A 25,241-nucleotide genomic window follows, 5' to 3' on the forward strand; every position below is an offset into this window, starting at 1 on the left:
TCTGCAAATTCTTTTTGACCAGTGACTCTACCCTAGCTGAGTATCTAACACACTGCAGGTGCTCAATAATTGTTTATTAAATAAGTTGATGCACTGCACATTCAGAAGAGGGTGAAAAGATAAATTTGGAATACAATTATAATGCTCAGTAGTGGGTCAAAAACCTGAGTAAAGTGGACCATAGCCTACTAACTACTGTTATGACCACATCTTGATTCCCAAGGTTCTAAGGACTTAACATTTATTGTAGCTGAAGGTCTTAGATAGTTCTGCAAAACACTTAATTTCATCCAATTATCTTAGTTTCTATAACACATAAACCAAAATATGCTAATTAGAGATTTGAAGATATATAAATTAACTCAAATTTAGAAAAACAAACAAGGTTTGAAGGATGCTGTCTCTATGTGTGCTGTTCTAGCTCCTGTGCAGGGATGGTTCAGAGATGATGAAAGAACCTAGGATTCTGGGAAACTGCTATAGAAGAATCAGAAGGAAAACATGGTCATAAAAATCCACTCACTACCTCAGGTACACACGCTGCATCTCTATGACACACACAGGAAGTTGTGGAATGATGGGGTGTCACAAATTCGTGATGATGACAATAAACGTTGTTTATTGAGGCATATTCAACTACAAGTTAGCAAAACATATCATACCACACTGTCCTTCCAGTTACTATCAGCAAGAAATAGTAATTGGCTACTAAACAATGACAATACCTACAAACACAACAGTGACAGAGGCCAAAAGGAAACCTACCTTCTGTTTTTTGGTCCATGTTGTGATTTGTGTGACATTTCAACTGTTCTGAATGGGTCTGCTCCTTTACTGAACCAGCTGGTAAAAGGCCACAAGTTCAGAAATTGGTGCCTGAGGAACTGTCACTGCTATTCCACTAAATCGTCTTTTAAAAAATTATATCTCCCACTGAAATGTGTGCTCCTATTCATAACAATTTTATTTAAAATGGTCAAAAAGAAGAGCAAGTTTCAGCTCTATCAATAGGTGTGGGCAAATAAATTGTGGTATATTCATTCAATGATACTGCAGAGCAATGATAAAGGACAAATGTACACAATGACAGGGATGAGTCATACAGAACTCATGCTTAGTTAAAAGTGATCAGACATAAGTAGTATAAGTGTAAGATTTTATTATTATTGTAGTTTAGAAACAGGCAAAAGAAATCTGGAGAAGTCAGAATACTGGCTCCCCTGGGAAGGGGCAGGTCCTGAGGGGGAAGAAAGAACCTTCTTTAAGAAAGAACCTGGTTCCAGGCACGATGGTGCATACTGTAATCCCAGTGGCTTGGGAGGCTGAGACAGAAGGATCCAGAGTTCAAAGCCAGCCTCAGCAAAAGCAAGGCACTAAGCAACTCAGTTGCTAAATAAAATACAAAATAGGGCTGGAGATGTGGCTCAGTGGTTGAGTGCCCCTGAGTTCAATTCAAGGTCCACCCACCCCTCCCCCACAAAAAGGAAAGAAAAAAAAAAAAAAAAAGGAACACGCTCAACTTCTAGCCTGGGGATATAGCTCAGTGATAGAGCACTTGCCTAAAATATTTGAGACCCTACGTTTGATCCCCAGTAGCAAAAAAGAAAAAAAGAACCTGGAAATATCCTGACTGGGTAGCTGTTCCTTTAACTTCTTTGTTATAATATTTTGTGTACTTTTAATCACCTCCCCACTGTTCCATAAGATTCCTTAAAAGAGGGAAAATTATATAGAACTAGGCAATAAAAGGCACTTTCTATGTAAAGATCAATGCATTACCTGTCAGAGGAAGGAGGAGAAAGAATAAAAAGCAGGTCACTGAAGATATGCTCTATAGTCTGGTTCCCAAAGACAATCTCAAGGCTAAGCTAAAAACTCAAATGTCCGTTGACAGTAGAACAGAAAGTAAAATTCTGAAACAGCCATAAAGTTAGATATTACAGAGCAATGCAAAACAACAAACTAGTGGTGCACACAAGAATTCTCATGTATGAACATCACAGACATAATGCTGAGGCAGCCAGTAGTCACCAAAGAGTATGTATACTATTAGATTCCATTTATGTGAAGCTCAAAATAAGGCAAAGAGAGTTTATGGTGGCAGAAGTCAGAATAGAGTTATTTTTGCTGGAGCCAGGGGAGACTGACTAGGAAGGGCATCTGGCTGGTGGCTGTGGGAGGAGCATTTAAACCTCAATTTTAAATAACTCATCTCTAACCATTGTACAAATAGGCATCCCTTCAGAAACTTTTCAGAACTCCATCTATATGTATCCTATCATAATGTTTTTTACTTAGGGAGTATTTAAAACTGTGACTATGTAGCAGTGTTGCTGGCCATGACCACCAGCTGAGAACTAGTCTAAAGAGGATCAGAAGGAAAATAACTAATTGAGAAGAAAATGATTTATTAAGTAAATATGGTCTCTGTGCCAAATATTAGACAAACTTTAGGAGAAGAGGAACCAGTTTGTGGAAAAGAGAAACCAGTTTATGGAAAGCCAAACAAGACAGGATTCCTGCCTTTCAACAATCTTAGATGGAAAGACAAATGGGTTCACAAATAAAGACAATAAAATATCGGTGCTATGATGGGAACTGTATATTATGCAGGGGAGGCACAGAAGAAAGAGTTAATGGGGCTGTAGTGGAAGGCTAGAGAAAATGGTGAGAAGGAAAATTTCACAATTGAACTGAGTTCTAAAATATAAATAGCGATTTACAGGCTGAACAAAGATGAAAGAAAAGTACTTCAGGTTGATGCAAAGTGTAAATGCGACATAGCATAGGACTCAGAGAATTGCAAGTCGTTCTTTGTGGTTGGGTTGAAGGCTGTGTGTGTATGTGTGTGTGTGTGTGTGTGTGTGTTTGTGTGTGAAGAAAGAGAAAGAAAGAAAGATCAACTTGGAGGGCAGGCTGAGAGGCTGTCAGAAGTCAAATAATGAAAGTCCTTTTATAATACATACTATTATAATCCCAGGGGATATATCCCAGTGGAACATTTCGAATATCCTTATTTTTCAGCAAGCAAATTCAACAAATTAATCTAATCTGATGACACTAGTCACTAAGTGACCCACTTCAAATGTAGTAGGGTACTCTTGCAAAGTTCTACTGCTCAGAAAAGATGATATACTTACATGGCAGACATGGAAAAATATTCTGAGGCTCTTTCATCAGGTTCAAGAGTAAGGGATAATTTACAAATAGGCTTAAACAAAGAAAATATAAAGTCAAATTTTGGATATTTAGAAAAAAGTATATCCCTTTAAGATCCATGTTTCTTTTTCCTTTTTTGCTGGTACTGGGGATTGAATCCAGGATCTCACGCACACCAGCAAATACTCTGCCATGAGCCACATCTCCAGCCTCAGAATTCATAAAAGTGATTGTAAAGTTCATTTGCCAGTTAAAAACTTGGAAATATATATGATATAAATTACTGATAATGTATTTTTAAGAATTTTGGGTAGATAATCACTTATGTTTGAATAAAATCCATGCCTAACATATCTTACAAGTACAGCTGACTATGAGTTTATTTGGGATTTGTGATTTCATCTTCAAAACAAAGCAAAACAAAATAGCAGGAAAGGGGAATGAAACAAAAAGCATTAACAGTATGCTCAATTAGACTGTGAGCTCCTAGGGGGCAACTTCCTTTCCCTGGATAATATTAGGTAATAAGAAATGTCTGTTGACTTCTATCTATATCAGTGTAATGCTATGGCTAAGTTATCAATTCCCCTGGATATATAATAAAATCCAGAGAGTAGAAAGAGTAGAAAATATCCTCAACATATATTCTCTCTCTCTCTGTCTTTCAATAGTACCTTAAAGTTGCTACTCAGCAAAATAGAAAGCACTATATGTTAGGAAACTTATGGATTATGAAACATTAGTAGCTATAGTATTTCTTTTGTGTCAAGAAATATTCTTGGTTAAAAAATATAGACTCTTCTTTCTGAGGGTGATGCAAATCTAGTTAGAATCACTCAGAATCATCACTCAGAATAGAAAAAGGTGATATTCCAATAGCAGATGAAAATATGTGCAAAAAGACAACTTAGGGAACAGAAGCAAAAAGGTAGGGGAGGCTGGTCTGGGATGTGGAGGATGGGTGAGTTTGGATGCTTGGAAAGCTGAGGCAAGGAATTTCAGGCAAGAAAAGGGTGCAGGCAAAGTCTGGGGACAAGGGATGAGCTGGTCTTGTGTAGCAAACAGGAGAGAAATGCAACTGGAGGAAGGGATTCCCACAGAGAAATCAGGGGAGCTGGGGCTGACTGGAGAAGAGCCAGTTTGTGGAAAGCCAGATGATAGGCAGGCGGAGGGTCTTCTGCACCTCGAGAGCAGCAAGGCAGTGTACGAGATAGTGGAGCTTGGAGTCTTCATTCTAGAGCTGAAAGCAACCCTTGTTCTCCAGTTGAAAAAAAGAGTCATAATAAATACAAATCTTAAAGGATCTGGCAACATGCATAGATAGATAGCTCAGCTCATGATATTTCAAAAGCTAAAGTCCGAGTCTCTCAATTCCCTTTGGCCAAAGCTGATGATAAAAGCATCAAAAAGAAAAAAAAAATATTGAATTGGTTATGTTTACTGAAAAACACATGAAAAACCAAAGAAGAAAGAAAATCAGAAAAAGACTTATTTGTCACAATTTGGGGTGACAAATCAAATCTCCTTTGAAAATGGGCAAAGAGAAAGTATTGAGCATTTGCTTGGTCTTTTCAGTAGAAACTGTATTTTCGTATTACCAAATAGGGAAAAGACTACTTTAAGAATGCCAGCTAATACATGGAGATGTAACTGAATTAGAAAATCATTTTTTAGTCAAACAATGGGTTCAAGTAAAAGCTAGCCATTGGTACTGAAACAAACAAGAGACTGACCGAGAAATGAACATTCCTTGTACCAAAGTTAACACCACATGGATTACTTTATGATCAGACAAAGAAAACCACACATGGGGTAGAGGTCAGAGGGATATAGGCCTCATCCAGGCATCAACCCCAGCATCACTCTCACGAAAGGACCTAAACAGAACCTGGAAGACTGGCTGAGTCGAGGAGACAGAATTTGAAGTTGGGGGAGACCAAGGCAGCTAGAGTTTTGTGAGGAAAAATACTGGAGAAGAGGTAGCTGCACAAATAGAGGGAGAGACAAAGATGATGTGAGGAAGTGAAAGGGAGGGGCAGAGGGAAATGGCCAGGAGGAGGGGGAGGGAAAGAGGGAGGAAGAATGAGAGAGAGAGACAGACATGAGAGCAGGCACGAGAGAGTGCAGGCAATCCTGGAGCTCTTCAGAAGGGTCCCTTTAAACCTTCAGCTGAGTATTGATCTATGTCAAGGAAACCACTAGAGCCAGAGAGAAGTGTTTGAAAGAAGCAGGAAGAACAGTCTCCAGAGTTCACCCAGCTCAGGAATGGCCCATGGTCCCACTGGCTAGGGTGGAAGAACCTCCTAACAAATCGGTGTGGGCAAAACCTCAGAAAAGAAATGGGGTTCAAACTAGTCTCAGACTAAAGACTGCTCTAGAAAAATCTGACAAAGCTCAGAAGCATGGCATGATCAAAATAATCTCCCCCAATTTATATGTGTTCCCAGAGTTCAGGAATATTCAAAGGACTATAACAAAATTCAGCATTTAACAATGTAAAAATAAAACTACATGTTCTGCATCACTCAAAATTTACTTGGCATGGAAGAATATGGGAAAATACCCAAGAAGAAAGAAAATTAATCAAAAGAGATCCAGTAGTGACACAGATAATAAAATCATTAGAAAAAAGGTTGAAATAGCTATGATAAATGTGATTCTATGCTTCAAAATGTAAAGGATAAGAAGGATAAGAAGAGAAATGAAAAACATAGCAAAAGAAACTATTCGAACTAAACACACACAGAGAAATGGATGATAAAATAGAACAGCTAGTGAACTGTGGGACAATGTCAAGCAATCTAATACCCACACATCTTTAATTTCCAAAGGAGGTAGAGGACAACGAGAAGGAAAGGAGATAGAATGGCTGCAAACTTTCCAATGGATGAAAAATACAAGCTCAGGGATTCCAGAAGTTCAATAAACCTCAAGTAGAAGATAACAAAAACAATAGCAAGGTCCACTATGGACACATTGCTGAAAACCAGAGATAAACAGAAAATCAAAAACAGAGTGGGGTGGGAAAGGATGGAGGAAATAAGATTGGGAAAGAAAAAATAAGTCAGGCCTTCTGATTTCCAGGTCAATGTTATCTTTACCAGCCCCTACTGTGCCCCCTCCTGGGAAAAGGGTGTTAGACATAGATGAACTTGGCAGGCACACTGGCAGGAGACTAAAATGGCTTGGACAGTCATGGCATGAGGTAAAGAAGATTAACAGAGAATAAAGAACAGAGCTATAGACAAAAAGAAGGAGGAAGAGTGGAGGAGGAGAAGGAGAGGAAGGAGAGGAGAGAACAACCTTTGACAGAAGCTAAGGAAGAGGGCTTGGGCTTCCTGTCTCACCATGTGGTCTTTCTAGCTGGGCCTCATGCTCCCCCCCGCAACTCCGTCACCATGTGATGCAGCCTTGGGGCTCTTCATGGGAGCTAGCTGATGCTGGCACCATGCCCTAGAGCCTCCACCACTAATTCCTGAAAAATGGTTCTGCTACAAATGATGGGAATATTATTTTTTTTCCTTTTAGAGTAGAAAACACTCTGAGAAGATGCCTATATTGACTTAAGAACCAGCAAACACACCAAGAAATAGTGTTCAATTCAGTTTGAAGAATGATTTTGAAATCATGATAAATATTCCTCAAAGTAGCAAGGGCCATTCGGCTTCAAAGTTCAGCTGGAGAACAATGACAAAAGTGAATTTCTGTCAATGCTACCTTGTAGTCTAAGGAAAGATTAATAGCTCCAAGGTCTCATTCTGACAGTGAAAGTGAATATTCTGCTTTCAATTTAAAGGATGATGAAGAGCTTTCTCAGAATACGAAGAGGAGACTAATGCAGTCATAGCCAAAAGATTCAAGCCTAGAATAGAGTTTCAGCTCTTGTTTGAAAAGAAACACCTTCAAAGAAAATTTAAAAAGATAAAACAAGCAACTTAGCAGAGTATTTTGAGACTCGCAGCAGTTTAAAAGTTTTCACCTCTGATAGAACACTGCAGAAACCAAAGAGAGCTAACCTGGATCTGCCAACTCTGCATAATCTATTCAGTAAGGTTTCTCCTTCCTTTTCTAAGGAACTTGAACAACTCTATGAGGAACTTAGTCATATGAACAATGGTTTCATGAATGGATGCTGCAGTTACTCCTTGAGTTGTGCTTGATGGTTTGGGTTCTAAGATTTACCATAAAGGTTTTGAAGCACTATGCTGCAGGACTTTACTCTGGCTTCTTTCCTGAAACCAATGTGAAATTACTCCTTAATTTTATAACTGAAGAAGTCCTTGATCATATTGGGACTTTATGACATTGCGGGGATCGACTAGACTGGATAATAAGCCAATGTAAAGGAGATTCATCTTTAGAACTATACTTCCCATCCACATTTGGATGTTGAGAGGAGATGACAGCCAGCAAATTATTGGACAGTAATCATCTTTGTGTAATATACACATTATAGCATCTACTGACTACCTCATTGCTTTTCTCAGTGGGATCATGTAAAAGAGAGTTGTTGTAACGGGCTCTGGTCTAAAGCGACTACATCTAATCCTTATACTACAGAACATCCTATGGAAATTCTCTTATGGATAAACAGTCTGGATCTCTACCTCTTAGTTCCCTGACTCATATCTCACAAACTCTTATTCCTAATATTAAAGATGGATGTTCAGGCTACTAATAAAGTATCACTGGATAACTAGATAACTTTTCCTACAATGGACTTTCTTTTCCAGATGTTTACCAGCAATGTTGGGGGCATTCCTAGTCAGTAGTAATCTGACACTCCAAGATCAGTTAACTGAATTTACTCCAGGAGGGAACTGATGAAGTGAAGTATTTATTGATTTCTTGGAAAAGGAAGAAGAGGAGACTTGAAGCTGTCCTTTATTCTTGAACTTTCCGTGAAAGGGTTGTTAAACCCCACCTGCCTTTCCTCCAGTCAAAAGTGCTGTGTTTACATCTAACATCAGATTATTTCCCCAACATATGACATTTAATATTGGTCAGAGGAGATGGCATCAATTAGAACCCCTGATTGGGCTGGCTGTTATATGATCTCTAGCTTAATGCAGTGGTCCTCAACTTGGAAAAATGTGTCTTCCATTCGCTGCCTCTGTGCACTTCTTGCTGGAACAAACAGTGTGCACAGGGGCTATTTGGAACTGGATGTTTTAAAATTCTTTTATACTAAAAATACTATTCCTAATTTCTGAGGGCCTTTTAGCACTTCTGGAGTTGATTGTTTGCAAGTATACGCATTCCAGAGTATAGAAATACAGGTACAGCCATCACATAAATCTGCTTTATTTGCTGTTGTATATGTCAGGACCAGTGAGTGTGATGGAGAAGGCAGAGCATCTCTCGCTGTTTCTGAGACAACTTAACACAAGGTGTAGATTGAAAAGTCAGTGCTGCTGATTTCTTCTTTAGGCAAGTAGGTAGAGGTATTATACTACTCAATTGAGATAGTAAGAAAAGCACAGGAAGTACACAGGTATAGACCTAACACAGCACATAAACAATAGGTCATGATATTTGGAACGATGAATATCTGTGCCTTGACTTTGACCTTGATGATACAAGTGAGAAGTCAGTTTAGAGAAGTAAAATAAATTGATTTCTAAGTATTTTCAAGATAATAGAAAATAAAAACATTTCATTATTCTTATAAATTGATGTATTTTTCTTTTCCTGAGTGGTGAGTGGTGTATTATTGGCTGGCTATGAATCAATCTTGAGTTTTCTGTCAAGTAGACATAAAACTCACTGTAAGACATTTCAATTTTTTTTTTTAAAGTGACAATTTCAAGGCTTCTAAGTATTTACACAAGCCTTCTTAAGCAGGGAAAAAAATAGATAACCTTGGCTACTGTTATCAGTTTATAGTCTTTACATACTCCCTGAAATATTTCATACTTGGAAATGAAATTCTTCATTAAAATATCAGTGTAATAAAATATGTACTGCATCAGCAGTTTTAACTTAAAAAAAAAAAAGGATGCAGGAAAAGGGATAGTGTAAGGGCATCTGATTTTTAAATAACAAAACCAACCACTCATGAAATCCCAGGGAAGAAAGAAGAAACTGGGAGGATTTATTCCATCTAACAGTGTTCCTGGGAATTTTACTTCCCTATTGTATATTTCTAAATGTTCTCTTTCTGCTTAAAGAGCCCCAAATTATTCCATATGTTAAAGGCTAGGTATACACATTAAAAAAAATACCTTCATTCTTTTCCTTAACAAAACCAATACAAGTTCTCTTAAAAAGGCAATTTACTTAAAAGAAGAAAATTAATAACAAGAAGTAGTATAAAAGTAAAAAGAATTAAAAGGATCAAAGATAAATGAGGTTACAAAGAATAGATGGATATTTAAAGATAACTTTATTCTAACTCTTATTGATCTTGATTGAACAAAGTAAGATTCCCAAGAACCATGGTTTCCTTTCTCAAGTTTTGGATATAAACATAAAAAGTTCACATTGTAATATAAATGTGAATGTTAAAATGAGCTGCCTACTTACCATTCATCCATCAATCCATCCATTTACTGGAGTGGCATCCATTATGTGCCTGGCCCTGTCTTTATGCTTTTCTTTGGGAACATAAGAGTACAACAGTTCTCTCTCTCTCTCTCTCTCTCTCTCTCTCTCTCACACACACACACACACACACACACACACACACACATTTTCTGCCTCCTGATATTTATAGTTTAGATAAATAAACAAAACAGGAGATTGTAATAAAATGTGGCATAATAGGTCCAACTACTTTATATGCATTATCTTATTTAACTCACTGTAAGTCTTACTTAAATTTCTATAAAATAGTTACTATTGTTACCCCTGTTTTACAGTTGAGAAAATAAAAGTACCAAGAGGTGAAAAAGTTGTTCATGATCACACAACTAGAAAGTAATAGTTACATAGAGGATCGGAACTTAAGCAGCCTGATCCCAGAGTCCATTTCCTAGTCAGTATTTTTGTTGCTTTTAGTAAATACACAAACACCGTAAGTGATGCGTTCTAGCTATCCAGGCAGTTTACGGTGTCTGGTGTAGCAAGGTCAAGATGAAAAAGGACTAACAGAGGAAGAAGCTTACTGCACCTTAAGACAACAGTTACAATGGTGGGGTTGTTAGACCAAAATCAGGTTTGTGGACAGTTTAGTATATGCGAGGGAAGAGAGACAGTCACCTGAGATGTGTCAGTGAAAGGGAGACTCAGCCAGTGGACAAGACAGAGTCAGAACGGGAAACAAACCTTCTGGTGGATCAGCAGGCGTTCTGCTTGACCAGGCTTCTGGAGGCAGAGGCCACTCCAGGCCAGCAGCCCATGGTCTACTCCTGGGCAGTTTTGAGCCAGCATGGGCAACTCTTCTTGCTTTCCTGAAACCCTGGCCTCAAATCACACCAACTGATACCTGAGACCAAAGGACAGACCAGAAGGATGCAGGACAGCTGCACAGGCTCAGACTAGTAATCCGACCTGTCTTAAAACTTGTTTCTGAGATTGTGTCTTAGCATAATTTTCCATGCCCCGCTAACAACACTGCCATAGCATTTTGTAATGCTTTTCTTCCTGTTCCCGAGAACTCAGAGTACTTTGCAAATATCTCAGTCAGTATCCTAACAGCTTGTGAGAAAGTGGAGCAGTCATTATCTCCCTATTTTATAGCAAGTCTAACACTTAGAGCAGCTTCCAGGAACAAGCATAACACTTAAAAAGAGGTTTTCAAAGAACATCAGAACATCAAGCTGCTACCAAAGGTGATCGGAAATCTGTTACTTCTTTACATTCAAAAATTCTCATGCTCCTCGACAGATTTCTGTCATGTCACAAAGCACCTGCAGTACAGCAGCCCCTTTCTTGATGTGGCACCATTATTCCAGCATTTCATGTGATTATTTTGTCCTTTTAGAGATTACATGTCCTCAGCCACTCCCATTAGAGCCAACAAACAAATGCAAAAATTCACAGAGCAGAACCTTTGCTATTCTTTTTGCTTATAGAAGCAGGTTACTCACCAGGAGGCTGCAATGACCCACAGTGGGGCAGGATTCATTAGGGAAGAGCTACAAATAATATAAATCAACATGTCAGGGGAGGAAGTCCAGTTGGACCCAGTGGGAGATACACACTACATACGCATTTGTTCCGCTCTGTGCTGGCTCACCTGTCTTTGGTGGCTCACGCCATATAATAATCAATTATGCTGACAAGTTTCCCTACAAATTGTTTCAGCCTCAGTTACTCATGCACCTCAGAGGTGAGATCTGGAGTCCTCTGAGGAGGAGAATGAGCAGGGAGCTTGGCTTCCAGTAAAACAGAACATATGGAACTGTTTGCGGGGAGAGAGTGTGCGAGCAGCATGCAAGAATGCACAGGCAAGGGAGAATTTGTTCAAGGGTAGAGGTACAATTCATATATGCCTCACACTGGGAGTCACGATAACATCTGAGAACTAATGACTTTTAAAAAGTAGTTTTTTTTTGTTTTTGTTTTTGTTTTTTAAAAACTGGCAGTTGTAAACCCAGCATTCTAGTTCATTCCAGGAATAAAGTTAACTGCTCTATATGTTCTTTCCATGCTGAGCAAAACAGAATGCACTGCAGGCACAAAATCAAACAAGCCCACAAGAGAAGTGGGCTCTGAACATCATTTTAATACTCACTGACTTTGGGATGTTAAGCATCTATGTTGGCAAAGGGCGAGATAATCTTCGTGAACCATGGTGACATCTGTAGCCTGCCCACCATAAAGTAAACTTGGGCTTTAGCTCATCTTTCCAAGACATGAGTCATCTACACTTTTCTTTCCTAGATTTTAGTTATTGAGGCACATTATTTATGAGGAGATAGGCCAAGATGAGATTGGAAATCCCTAAAATGCATTCTAATGAACTAAACTCCAGGGCATCCTGCCAAAGTTAGTGTGAAAGAACAGTAATAGAACCACCCACATGCTGCCCAGGGAGGCAGCTTTTCTCTCAAGTACAAGAATAGTTAGTGGTTAAAAATCAGAATATTGAAGCTTTGATGTATTTCCTTCTAAGACAATCTCTTCACACAGGAAACACCTACGCCCTTGGGAAGGATACAGCCAATACTTAGAATCTACAATTACTTCCAGACTTTAGGATTTCACCAACCAGAAGGAAAAGGAGATCAGCATAGATATGACCTTTAATCTTATTAAGACGCTTGAGCCAAAACAAGAAGATCACCTATATTGTCACTGTTTTCACAAATTGTGACTGTTTTAACATAAAAAAAGAGAAAAATAACACCAGAAAAAAACAAAGGCAGTCCCCCAAAGAAAGTAAACTTGAAATCTTCACACAGCTCATACCTCCCATGCACATGCATACACTACCAGCTTTCGTGGACTACATGTTAGGCTGGTGGCCTAGCTTTGTGGGCCATCCTTCTAAGAGGGAGACATAACAAAATTCATGTTTTGCAGATCATTATGCCTACTGAGACCTAGGCCAGAGGACAAAGGTCAAATATTTTGATTGTCTTCAACCTTGAATAGTATGGGAGAGTGCTTGCTTTTAAGTGGGAAGCCATCATTATACCAAATGAGGGCTTTATATAGTCACTATAGATGAGAATAAAGACAGCCTCCACTGATTTAAAAAGGAGGAGAAATAAAATACACAAAGACTCAGCTGTCATGATTTTATCTCTGGGTTGTTAAGTATAAATTTTTTAAAATGCAAAATTAGCACAAAATTCAAAAGCATTAAATGAAATTGTTCAACAGCCTCTTACTGTGGGTAACTTAGGAGGCACTTTAAGAACATGCAGATATAATTTGGAAAGAAAACTCTAATGATTCATAAAATTACCACAGTTCCCATGTAACAGAAAACAATAGAGCCCACCACAAAATATAGACAGAGCATTCAAATCATTTTAATGGTTTTTCATTTTTTTCTTTTAAACTCTCTGCTCCTGTTATCACTAAGATTTTTTTTTTTAAATGAAAAGTACAATGTCCCTGCTGCCCATTTTCTTCTTTTATTGTCTCCCTTTTGTTCTAAAAATGAGGGTAAAATTAAGTGCCTAGATCACTAGAGATTTCCAGATGGTCAAACAAACGAGTACTCTGGTTCCTGGGCCTGTGGTTTTTTTATAGATATGGACACTCTTCTCACTCTGTCTCCGTGTCTCTTGTTCAATACATGTTTGATTTAGCTTAAGTACCTTAAATATACGACAACCAAATTTCTGTATTGAATGAAGGCTGAAATTGATTTATTTGCTAAAATAAAAATGGAAATTTTCTATATAGTTAGAAAAATGTGCCTTTATTTTTCTGGTATTCTTATTTGAAAGAAAATATTAAAAGTCTCTATTATGTATTTTGTAATTTTTGTAGGTTGTTCTGAAATATTACTGTTTTTATTTTCTCTTACCTCCCTCCCTGCTGGGACCCCTCCTCTGGTTTATTTCGCCCACCTTTCCCCTAGTTTCCTAGAGCTATCATTTTCAGGTGCATCCCCAGGCCATTTGTCCTCTTTTATTTTCATGTGTCCCTCTACTACTCTTGGTCTTGAACACTGCCACATAAGCCTGTAGGAAAGGACTAGGTAGCTGTTTTTTGTAGCAGTGGCCAAGACACCTGACAAGAGCAATCTAGAGGAGGAAGAGTTTATCTGGGGTTCCTGGTTTCAGAGGTGTCAGTGCATAGATGGCCGACTGCTTGCTCTAGGCCAAGGTGAGGCAGAACATTACAGAGGAGCACAGCAGAGGAAAGTCACTCCACTGATGGCAGCAAGGAAGCAGAGGGGGTGGGGGTGGGATGGGGGAAGGGGCCCCGGGGAAGATATGCTCTTCCAGGGTAAGCCCCCTCGTTCCAATGACCAACCTCCTCCAGTCACGCCCCACAGGCCTACAGGTATCACACAGTTCACTCCAACTAGGATGGTGAAGTGCCAGAGCTCCAGTGCAGTCATTTCACATTCCTGCATTAGCACAGGAATGTGTTTAGGGGACACTCATTTGCAAACCATAATAGTCACAGGTGTTTATTTTAATAAATAAACATGTGCCAATTGCTTACTATGTGCCAGGCAGTGTTCTAGGTGATTTAAAATCATTAATTCATTTAAGCCCCATAAAAATTGTGAGGTAAATACTATTATTATCTCCAACTCACACATAATAAACCCAAGGCAGAAAAAGTTAACACCGTCTGTTAATGGTGGATTCAGATTCTGAGCCATTCAGTCAGGTGGGCTTCAGAGGCCCTGCTCTTAATCACTGGTAGAGACAGAATATGAAGGAGGAGGAAGGGGAAGGGAATTGAAGGTAGAAATAGAAGAAGGAAAGGATAAATGAATGACTGGTTCGTTGGTGATAAAAAGAAGGAAGGAGGAGCAGTGTAGGAGTGCTCATGAATCCAGAGTAGAAATCTGTTCACTCAGGCTTTGGGGCAAAAAACAGGTTTGACTACTTTAGTGGGAGAATTGGCCATCTTGAAGATAAACGGTAACTGTGGTGGCTCAAGGTCATTGGCAACTGGTAGTAGTAGAAGACAAGAACATGACTGGCGGTTTCATAACTGGCTCTCCAGAGAGATGGAGAAGTTCGATTTGTAGTGTTTTCTGGTTTTAGTAATGTAAATACTTCTACCATGGCCAATTTTAAACAGTAAATGTAATGCCACCAAACTCAGAGCTGCGAAGAGATGCATAGTAACATACATAGTGATATATAGTATTGCTACAATGGATGGAAATTAACTCAAGGATAGGGATAATAGTAAAATGTAGTAAAATAATTAAGAACTGATGAATTTGAGTATTTATTACCTTTGTTTTTAATATTATGGAATCTATTTTTATTAATGGTTGTGTTTATTAATCAGCTCACAAAATTCCTAAAAATATCAGACCATCTCTCAGGAACCTCAGGAGTATGACTACCCAAATACATCCATTCTCAAATATATGGATAGATAATAATCTGGATGTTTGATCTAATAATTCACCACAGCTAGAAAATAAATTCAGGAAGAGAGTGACAAAAAAAGAATGATAGAGTTTATGAAAAACAGAATATGCACTCTAATCCAATGAGTAGAACAGAGGTCAAGTGTGAAAAAGGAAGTTTGAGAAGGTAAGTTCAGTGTAAGGCTGAGTCTTCGTGCTCTACCATGCTATAGGCTACTATGCTCTCAACTCCCTAAGCAAGTTCTTGCATCTTCTTTCTGTGTCCTGCAGAAACTTTTAATTCATGGGAAATAATCATAGCTCAAGCCATAGTGATGAAAAGAGAGTGCAACAGATGAATTTAATGAAGACAATCTATGCATAAAGCTGGATGTGGCACTAATAAAAGTCTCATGGAAAGCTCTGATGTCATTAAATATCACAAGCAACTAGCAACCTTTGGAAAAAGATGGTCTGTTTCACTGACCAAGGTTTCCCCAGAGTCAAGCAGAGTCCACTACAATCATTTTTCAGGAACAATTTTCCACTAAATGATTACATTAAATGGATTTTCATGATATCTCTTCCATGAAGTCTTTGAAACTCTTATCACTTGAATACAAAGGGTGTGTATGAAAGAAAAAACATTTTTTTTTTAAAATAGAGAACATTCTACATTTTTCATTATTGCTTAAGATTCTATTGGAAAATTCATGAGTTCACAAAGGAATGCACATTTAAATTTCTGACCTCCAGCTCTTTCTGTAATTTTTACTAGGTATGCACAATATAGAATTTTATGTACAAAGCACTTATCAAATGCTTGTCGAATTGAAAGATTAGGGCAAGATCCATCTCATTACTCCAAACTGCCAAATAATGGGCTGTTTTGCTAATTGACACCTGAACATATAATTATAACTGGCAACTCTACATAGCAGAGTGCCTTAGGTCAAAGAATCAGCTAGCTTCCAGATCCCAAGTGGCAAGCTGTGGACTGAATTGGAAGTTAGTTAACACAGTTCTCACTTTTATAATTGCAAACAGGAAGCACAGCTGTAAGCCTCAGGTTAACTCTGGTAAAGCCAATACTGAGACTGAGGCCTTTTCAGTTTTATTGAACACTGTTTCTGCTCCCCTGGTGCCCTAAGAATTTCCTGCCATAACATTCTATGGACGTTAGTTGTGCCACAACTGATGTGACACAGCTTGGACAAAGTACAGTAATTATGTCTAATGAAGAATCTCTACTAAGCTATTTTTTCCAGAAAAATCATTTACTGAATATTTCTTGAGCTCTACTATCAAGGAAGCACTGTGCCAAGGAGATAGAATTTGTATTCAACACCTCCTCTATGCCACAGGTTACACCGAGCAGGGCCACAGGCTTCATGTCATGCAGTCCTCACACAGCTCATTTACAGATGAAGACAGAGAGCTGCAGAAAGGTTAAGTTAAACATCCATGAAAACATAGCTGGAAAGTGGTGGAGCCCAGATCGGCCCCCAGGCTGTCCTATTCAACGCTGCTCTTTTCAATTGATCATATTGCCACTTCCATCACAAATTATCAGACAAGGCACTAGCATGAAGAAAATGTAAGTGAGTTTTAGTGTTCTGAAAGATGAAAGAAAAGATGAATATGCAAAAACTCAGTCACACACATGACATATATATGGATGCTCTTCATTACGGCCTGGGATGCTTAGAATGGTTTCACAGACAAACCAAGAAATAAGCTGGGTCTTTATGGGGTGTAAGTGGAGAAACTGGACCTCAATAGCATGGGTAGGAAGAGAAGAAGGGGACATATTTCTCCTCAGATGCCTGTCGTGAATGGCAGGGCACAGCTCTGAGTAAAGGCACAGGTATGAGGAATAGAGAGATGCAATGAGGAAAGAGTTTACTTCCAGGTAAAGAAAGCTGACTGAACATGCAGATAGATTCTCTGTCACACAAATCCCCGCTGAAATGACAATAAAAGAGATTATTTCTTTTCTAAGACATAAACCTACAAGGGTAAGGAGAACAGGAGGGAGAAAACAAAAACAAGCCAATTATGGAAGCTGGAAAGTAGATTACAGTGGCAAGTGACTCTAAATTAGACTCCAGAAAACAGAATCCTATGACAGTAGTGGGGAAAGTTGAAAAGCAGCCCACTTCAAATTCCTATCATATTCCAGGCATATCTGATGCAGGAGCAAAAGGGTTAATAAAAATGGCTAATAAAAGGATTGCTTATTGGTCTATTTCAGTAGTGAGACCTCCAAATCTCCTCCCCAGCTGAACAACTGTCTCTCCTCCACTCTAACAAAAACCTGAAGGTTTATTCCTGGAAAGAATAAAATAGAGGGTCTCTGGACTAGGCGGTGGCATGAATAATTAAGGGCGAGAGAAAAACGTGGGCATTAGGTGAATTGACACATATTGAATGACAAGAATCACCAGCCCACTGCCACTTTGTTTGCATTTGGTTTCTTTGATGTTGGCAGCCAGGCTTTAGTCTCCAGAAATCAGTTTAGAGAATCTTCCTCTGTGGAATCTGGTCCAAAAGGAATGACCTAAAGATGTGAACACTGGAGGTCTCCAAATAAATGGCCTAGTCAAATCTTCACAATTTTATGACCCCTAACCAAGCCATGAAGTTTGATCAGAAGGATAAAAAAAGCTAAAGAACCTTTGCTCTTAAAATAAAATTTGAAAAAAGGAAGAATCTCTTTGAATCATATTCTACATAAAACTCTTACTAAAGACAGTTTATAGTATTTTAACTTATAAAAGAAAATTCTTATTTTTCACCTTCTGTTTTCTTGGTGATTATTTGATTACCAAATTGATGAAATAATGTCAAATGCATGCAGGGCTAAAAGAGAAGGCCATTAGCACACATGCTTTAAACAGCCTTGGAAGTATACAGTAGTCAAGAGAACACACGAAGTGCAGTGCACAAGTTATAATCTTCCTTTAATTAAGTGAGTCAATATGCATTTTCTCAGGGTTCTGCTGAAAGAACTCGTCCTTTTAAATATGCATGTCCACTTCTGAGGCATCGAAAAATTGGTCTTTGCAGGTTTAAGGAAGTGATAAGGGTATTCCACTGTTATTCTATGGGTCATCCTACATGTCACTTTTAAGTGAATATGGCAGGAAAATTTGAGAGACTAATTCTGTTATAGCCAATAAAGAAATGGCTGGGGGAAACCCCCCAAATACATTTTTCTCCTTCCCTGACTCCATGTGAAAGAATAATCATCTTTTTCCCCCCAGGAAAAGTTTAACAGCTTGTAAGGAGACCTGACCTGCACTGGTCAGGCCTCTGAAAGAGGAGGTTGGGATGTTGCCCTCAGTGGGAAGGGGCAGAGGGTTCTGTATGCTCTGCAAGGGTTGAGGTCAATGATGACAATGACAATACGGCATGTTAGCTGAGTGTTGATCACTACTTCAGAGAGCGTTCATAGGATACATATTAGAAATTTACAAATAGTTTACTTAGGCCTTTCAATAATCTTGTGAAGAAGATGCTATTATTGCCATTTTGCAAAGCAAAAAACTGAGGCAGAGGGGGTAGGAAATTTTCCCAAGCTACTCAGGTAGTAAGTGGCAGAGCCACAACTTGAACCCAAGCAGTCTGGCTCCAGAGCCTACTGGCTTAGTCACTCCTAGTGAATCCCTGGAGTCTGGCAATGCCTGGACTAAGTAGTAGCAGCTTCCATAAGTGGCAGAATCCTCTATTATAGTGCCCAAGGTCACTGATAGGTGGTGTGTGGCTGTCTGGGAGCCCAATACTACACTACAACCAGGCAAGTTCCAGGGGTTGAGTTTTGTTGGTTTGCATAGAGAGAATGCAGGGCACAGGAGAGATAAATGTTTTCAAATCAACCAAAGAGACTTACAAATGAGCCTCTCCATGAAAACTAGGATGGACTGAATCCATTTCAGCAAAGGGAGCATGCACACTTCTGTCTTTATTAGAAGCTCTACAAGTCCTGAAAAGCTCTAAAACTCAAAGCTTCAAAGAGTAAGTCAAACAACAACAAGTGCTGGCGAGGATGTGGTACATTGCTGGTGGGACTGAAAATTGGTGCAGACAATTTGGAAAGCAGTATGGAGATTCCTGGGAAAGCTGGGAATGGAACCACCATTTGACCCAGCTATTGCCCTTCTTGGACTATTCCCTGAAGACCTTAAAAGAGCGTACTATAGGGATACTGCTACATCGATGTTCATAGCAGCACAATTCACAATAGCTAGACTGTGGAACCAACCTAGATGCCCTTCAATAGATGAATGGATTAAAAAAATGTGGCATTTATACACAACAGAGTATTACTCAGCACTAAAAAATGACAAAATCATGGAATTTGCAGGGAAATGGATGGCATTAGAACAGATTATGCTAAGTGAAGCTAGCCAATCCCTAAAAAACAAATACCAAACGTCTTCTTTGATATAAGGAGAGCAATTAATAACACAGCAGGGAGGAAGAGCATGAGAAAAAGATTAACATTAAACAGGGATGAGAGGTGGGAGGGAAAGGGAGAGAGAAGGGAAATTGCATGGAAATGGAAGGAGACCCTCATTGTTATACAAAATTACATATAAGAGGATGTGAGGGGAAAGGAAAAACAAAACAAAACAAGGGAGAGAAATGAATTACAGTAGATGGGGTAGAGAGAGAAGATGGGAAGGGAGGGGAGGGGAGGGGGGATAGTAGAGGATAGGAAAGTTAGCAGAATACAATAGTCACTAGTATGGCATTATGTAAAAATGTGGATGTGTAACCGATGTGATACTGCAATCTGTATACGGGGTAAAAATGGGAGTTCATAACCCACTTGAATCAAATGTATGAAATATGATATGTCAAGAGCTTTGTAATGTTTTGAACAACCAATAATAAAAAATAAAAAAATAAAAAAAAGAAGAAAAGAAAAACAAAAACAAAAACAAAAAAATCAAAGAGTAGGTATATGAAGCAATGCATGTACTAATTAGCTTGATTGTGGTAATGGTTTCACAATGTATACATATATCAAATCATCACGTTCTACACCTTAACTATGTAGAATTTTTATTTGTAAATTATACTTCAACTTGGGATGGGGGAACCACCTCCAAGCTTCAGAGCACACAGGCTCTAAGATCCAGAGATGAATCAAAATGAGTTCTACTTTGGAACATAGATAAATAATTAAATAGGAGGGCAGTTGTCAGAGTTTAGCAGGAGGAGGAAGCTGCAGTGGCTCAGATTAACCAAATCCCTGCTGCCCAGCCCGTGTGACTGAGTACCCTCGGCAGTAACAGGACAGCAGTCTTGCCAGCATGGTCTCTCCAGTTGACCTCATCTCTTGCCTATTTCCTCTGGCACTGCTTGCACTGAAGAGCACACCTGCACCCCTCTTTTTTAGTCCCTGCCCCAAACCATCTCATCCCAACTAAACCTTGAGACACATAGGACCCTGCACACCCTGAGCAGCCAGCCATTCAGTGTCTGATACCCAGTAAGCCAGATGCTTGAGGGAAGACGTGTAGCAAGGAGAGCAAAGTGTGGGATTCACTGCTAACTCTGATAGTAACTTGCTCTGTGACCCTGAGAAGTCACTTAGTTTCCCTTGATTTAAAGTATTCACTTCAGAGGATTATTGCAAAGATTAAATATGATTATATTTACGAAAAGGACTTAGTGCAATAAAAGGTGGTTTTATAGTCCCCATTCATAAATGTTGACCAAATTAAGTTTAGTTCACCTGCAAAAATACTCGAGACATGAATATAAAGAAAAATATGCACAGCAAAATAGATGCCTTTGCATTCATTTGGTCATCAAAATGTATCTTGAGAAATCAATTAATTAAAAAACAAGTATCCCTACAGGAATGAATAAAAATAAACAGGACAGTGCAACAATGGGATTATAATGTAGTTCAATTAAATGTTCAGAATATTAGTATAATTAAAAAAAACCTTTTGGCATACACTGAATTTATGTCATTTGTAAGTAGATTATATGACTCTTAGAGATTTTCATCACAAGCTACTTGTTTTCACCTGTTTCAATGCACTGCCAATGAATTTCTTAATTTTCATTTCTTTTGACAAAAGGTTGCCATTTTTTAAGAGAATGAAAATAAGAAATTCAGTAAAAATAAAAATGCTAAAAATCACTTTAAATCTGATTGGGGGGATGAAATTAGTCAAAATAACAACTCTGTTACATGGAATTTGTTTAAGCAAATTAAAAACTATTAGATAACTGTAAATATCACTGAAATTACATAATAGGGGTGGGGCTATAGCTCAGTGGCAGAGTGCTTGCCACTGAGCACCACATCCTCAGCACCACATAAAAAATAAATACATAAATACATATATTTTAAAAATTACATGCATAATAATCCTTTACTACTCACATTTTCAGAAAAAGACTTCCCAAATAAAATCCCAATTCCTAATAAGTAGTTCACCTGTTTTAATATAATATTTAATAAATCAAACTTCCAGGATAAACAAACACTTTAATGATTTATATAATTTCTTACACTCCAGTCTTTGATGATTTTTCTAAAATATATTCATGCTGCCCTGCCTTTTGCAGTGATATCCATAGATCTTAATGTAACCACATAATGACTCATTATGAATTAATGGTTTGTTGTTATCACAATTAACCTCTCTGTTCAGCAACAAAGCCATGCCCTCAAAAGGTACTGTGGCAGAGAAAGCAGTTTGTGTCCCACTTAAATAGATGCAAATCAGCATGTAGTTTAATGATTTCATAGTTTTCCTTATAGAGACTGGCAGCTATTAAATCTTAATGCTTTGAATAAAAAAAATAGTAGTAGACCCTTACTATTTTCAGTTCCTGAAATACTAGTATGCTGCTTTTTAAAAATAATGTGAACCAGAGGCTGGAGATGTAGTTCAGCAGCAGAGCACTTGCTTAGCATGTGAGAGATCCTGGGTTCAATCCCCAACACCAAAACTAATTAATAACAATGTTAGTCAGAAAATCAAATAGGTGAAATTTTCTAGAATAACTAGATTTGACTAAGGGTCTGTGGGTAAGTACACGAACTTTGGTACCTAGGTTAAGATCACTAGTTATGAACTCGGAAGCTTCCATTTTATTTATACTAATCTACTTTTACTGTTTATTTCTTAAAGCAATCAAGTACTTTAAGTGCAAGAGTATCACTATCATTTCCCAAGTCAGGTGTGCAAAAAGTACCATGAATACTTTGATGAGTAAGACAGAATTCATCATACAAATGTATTTTTCATATACCTAAGTTAAAATTTAAGTTTCCTGAAACAAAGCCTGATCCTGTTCATTCTTGAATATCTCAGAGCACCTGAGTGAGTTTATGCCTGTGCAAAACTAGTAATCAATTATTTCCTAAAATCACCATGGGAATAAAAGGAAATAAACTTTGGTATTTCATGAAGTGTAGCAACTGCCTCCAATAAGGATGCCATCCAATAAGGATGAAAACCAATATGGGCACACCACCCCTTTGGAACACAGAATGGGGAAGGGGGCAGAGCAACAATAGGACTGGGCCAAGAAGGTGAGAAGGAACCCAGGCGCTGACCACCCAGGACTGGAGAAGATAAATGCTCAGAAAGGACCTCTCCTTCCCCTTGTCCCCAGTCTATCAAATGTTCTCAGGGCTTCAGTTTCTGCTCTTAGGGCTCCTGGTCTAGGAAACTTGGTCTTCGGGATTCCTGTATTTTCACTTCTTATTATGTAAGACTACGCGGTCCAGATAGGCCACAGCAGGACAAAGTTTAGTTCCCACTTCTTTTTTTTTTTTTTTTAAATATATATATTTATTTTTTTTTTTTAATATTTATTTTTTAGTGTTTGGCGGACACAACATCTCTGTCTGTATGTGGTGCTGAGGATCGAACCCGGGCCGCACGCATGCCAGGCGAGCGCGCTACTGCTTGAGCCACATCCCCAGCCCCTAGTTCCCACTTCTGATACACAAATTTACTCGGGAGTTCTACTTCTGATTCCATAAATTATCCTTCATCATTCAATCCCTCTTCCTTTAGTAGTACAGTGAAAGTTTTAAAAACCAGAAGGAAATGATTTAAGAATTTACTACTAAGCAATATTTTCTGGATTGGTGTTTGGCAAATTATCAGTAGTTATTGGGAAAGGTTGGGGGCTAGCAAGATCATCTAATAATTCCTACCAACCTTTGTAGATTGAGGACCCCTTATGCCTTCCTAATTCAGGAAAGGAAGCAGAGTAAGAAGAACACAAAATTAGAAGAATTAAAGAGTGGATCCTGATCTCGCATACTCTAATTGTGATACAGTAACAGAGTTGACAAGTTTCTTCTATGCAAAATAGAAGAAATAACCTCTTTCAAGATGGCTGTGCACATGATATACACAAAGGCAACAAATGAAATGCTATCCAAATATTTACTGATAGCACCCATTTCCACAAATAGATTAGTGGGTCTAGTCATATCAAACTTCAGAACTTGTGAATAAATAACCACCGTGGGCACATGATGCTCTGCACTATTTCATTACAGTTGTTTATGTGAAGTAGCCATTAGGGATAGCAGCAGAGACACAGCCAGCAATCATCAAAATATTAACTGATGATGGTGATGAGAATAAGTCTTAGGTGTGGAAAGAACACATTCCAGAATCAAGATATACTTATTATTGCTACTAATACCATCCTAAACAGATGCAAGAAAACAAATAACTCAAGGGCCACTTAATGCCTTTTATGAAATCTACGTTTATAACTGTTTGGTCAGTAGTTTCCAGTAGAATTGTTGAATGTCACAACTATCAGTCACTAGTGCAGAGTTGTAAAATTGGGAATTTTTCCAAACAAGAAAGCTGTTCCAAACTAGATGGCATCCTCTAACACAGTCTTTGTTTTCTTGGCAAAAACATTTCAATGAAATACATTTACAGGCTACAAAACAATTACCCATGTTGACAAATTATTCAGATTGATGGATCCTTGCAATAACACAGAGATCCTTGACATGGTAACAGTTGCTTTATATGTTAATTTTTAAATGTTTTTCATTATATATTATCAAATGTAAGTATATGGGGAAAATGTTTTTCCTACATAATGCCCACCTCAGTTTTTTTGTTTTGGGCAGTGCTAGGGTTTGACCCAGGACCTCATTCATGCAAGACACGTGCTCTACCACCAAGTGTTGTCTCCAGACCTTCAGCTTTTAAATAAGAAATATCCCTCTCCTTGGTCTATACCCTAGGACTTAAAAACAGCATATTACAGGGACACAGCCACATCAATGTTTGTAGCAGCACAATTCACAATAGCTAAACTGTGGAACCAACCTAGATGCCCTTCAGTAGATGAATGGATTAAAAAAAGTGGCATATATACACAATGGAATATTACTCAGCAATAAAAGAGATGGCATTTGCAGGTAAATGTAAATGAAATAGTACAGAATTAGAAAAAATAATGCTAAGTGAAGTTAGCCAATCCCAAAAAACCAAATGCTGAATGTTTTTTTCTGATATAAGGAGGCTGATTCATAATGGGGTAGGGAGAGGGAGCATGGGAGGAATAGAGGAACTCTAGATAGGACAGAGGGGTGGGAGGGGAAGGGAGGGGGCATGGGGTAATTAATGATGGTGGAATGTGATGACCATTATAATCCAAAGTACATGTATGAAGACACAGATTGGTGTGAATATACTTTGTATACATCCAGAGATATGAAAAATTGTGCTCTACATGTGCAATAAGAATTATAATGCATTCTGCTGTCATATATAAATAAAAAAAGAAATATATCTGGGTTGGGGGATGCAGCTCCGTGGTAGAATATTCCTCTAGAATATGTGAGGCCTTGGGTTCAATCCCTTGTATTATTTAAAAAAAAAAAAAGAAGAAGAAGAAAGAAGAAATATGAATGTATCTATCTTTGACTTAAAGAACATCCTTGACTTCCTGAAGATGTCCCTGGAAATCTTAGAAAGAGCCATACATGAGCTTCACAGCTGGAAGCAATGATTTAGTTTAACTAAGTTTAACTATCCTTTCTGCTATAATTAGTACTTCTGTCAATCAATCAATCAATTGATCAACCAAAGAAATAAAATGCCCTGAAAATAAAGCT

At 38.3% G+C, this 25,241-nt stretch overlaps 1 protein-coding gene and 1 pseudogene across 1 annotated transcript in view; one reads left to right on the forward strand and one right to left on the reverse strand.

Moving 5' to 3' along the window:
- Nucleotides 1–25,241, reverse strand: part of Exoc4 (exocyst complex component 4) — a 787,478-nt gene that overhangs the window by 169,754 nt on the left and 592,483 nt on the right. The gene's annotated exons all lie outside the window — the stretch shown is intronic.
- Nucleotides 6,632–7,983, forward strand: LOC143411716 (origin recognition complex subunit 2 pseudogene; annotated as a pseudogene).

Source organism: Callospermophilus lateralis, chromosome 1 (genome assembly GCF_048772815.1).
Source record: "Callospermophilus lateralis isolate mCalLat2 chromosome 1, mCalLat2.hap1, whole genome shotgun sequence".
NCBI lineage: Eukaryota > Metazoa > Chordata > Mammalia > Rodentia > Sciuridae > Callospermophilus > Callospermophilus lateralis.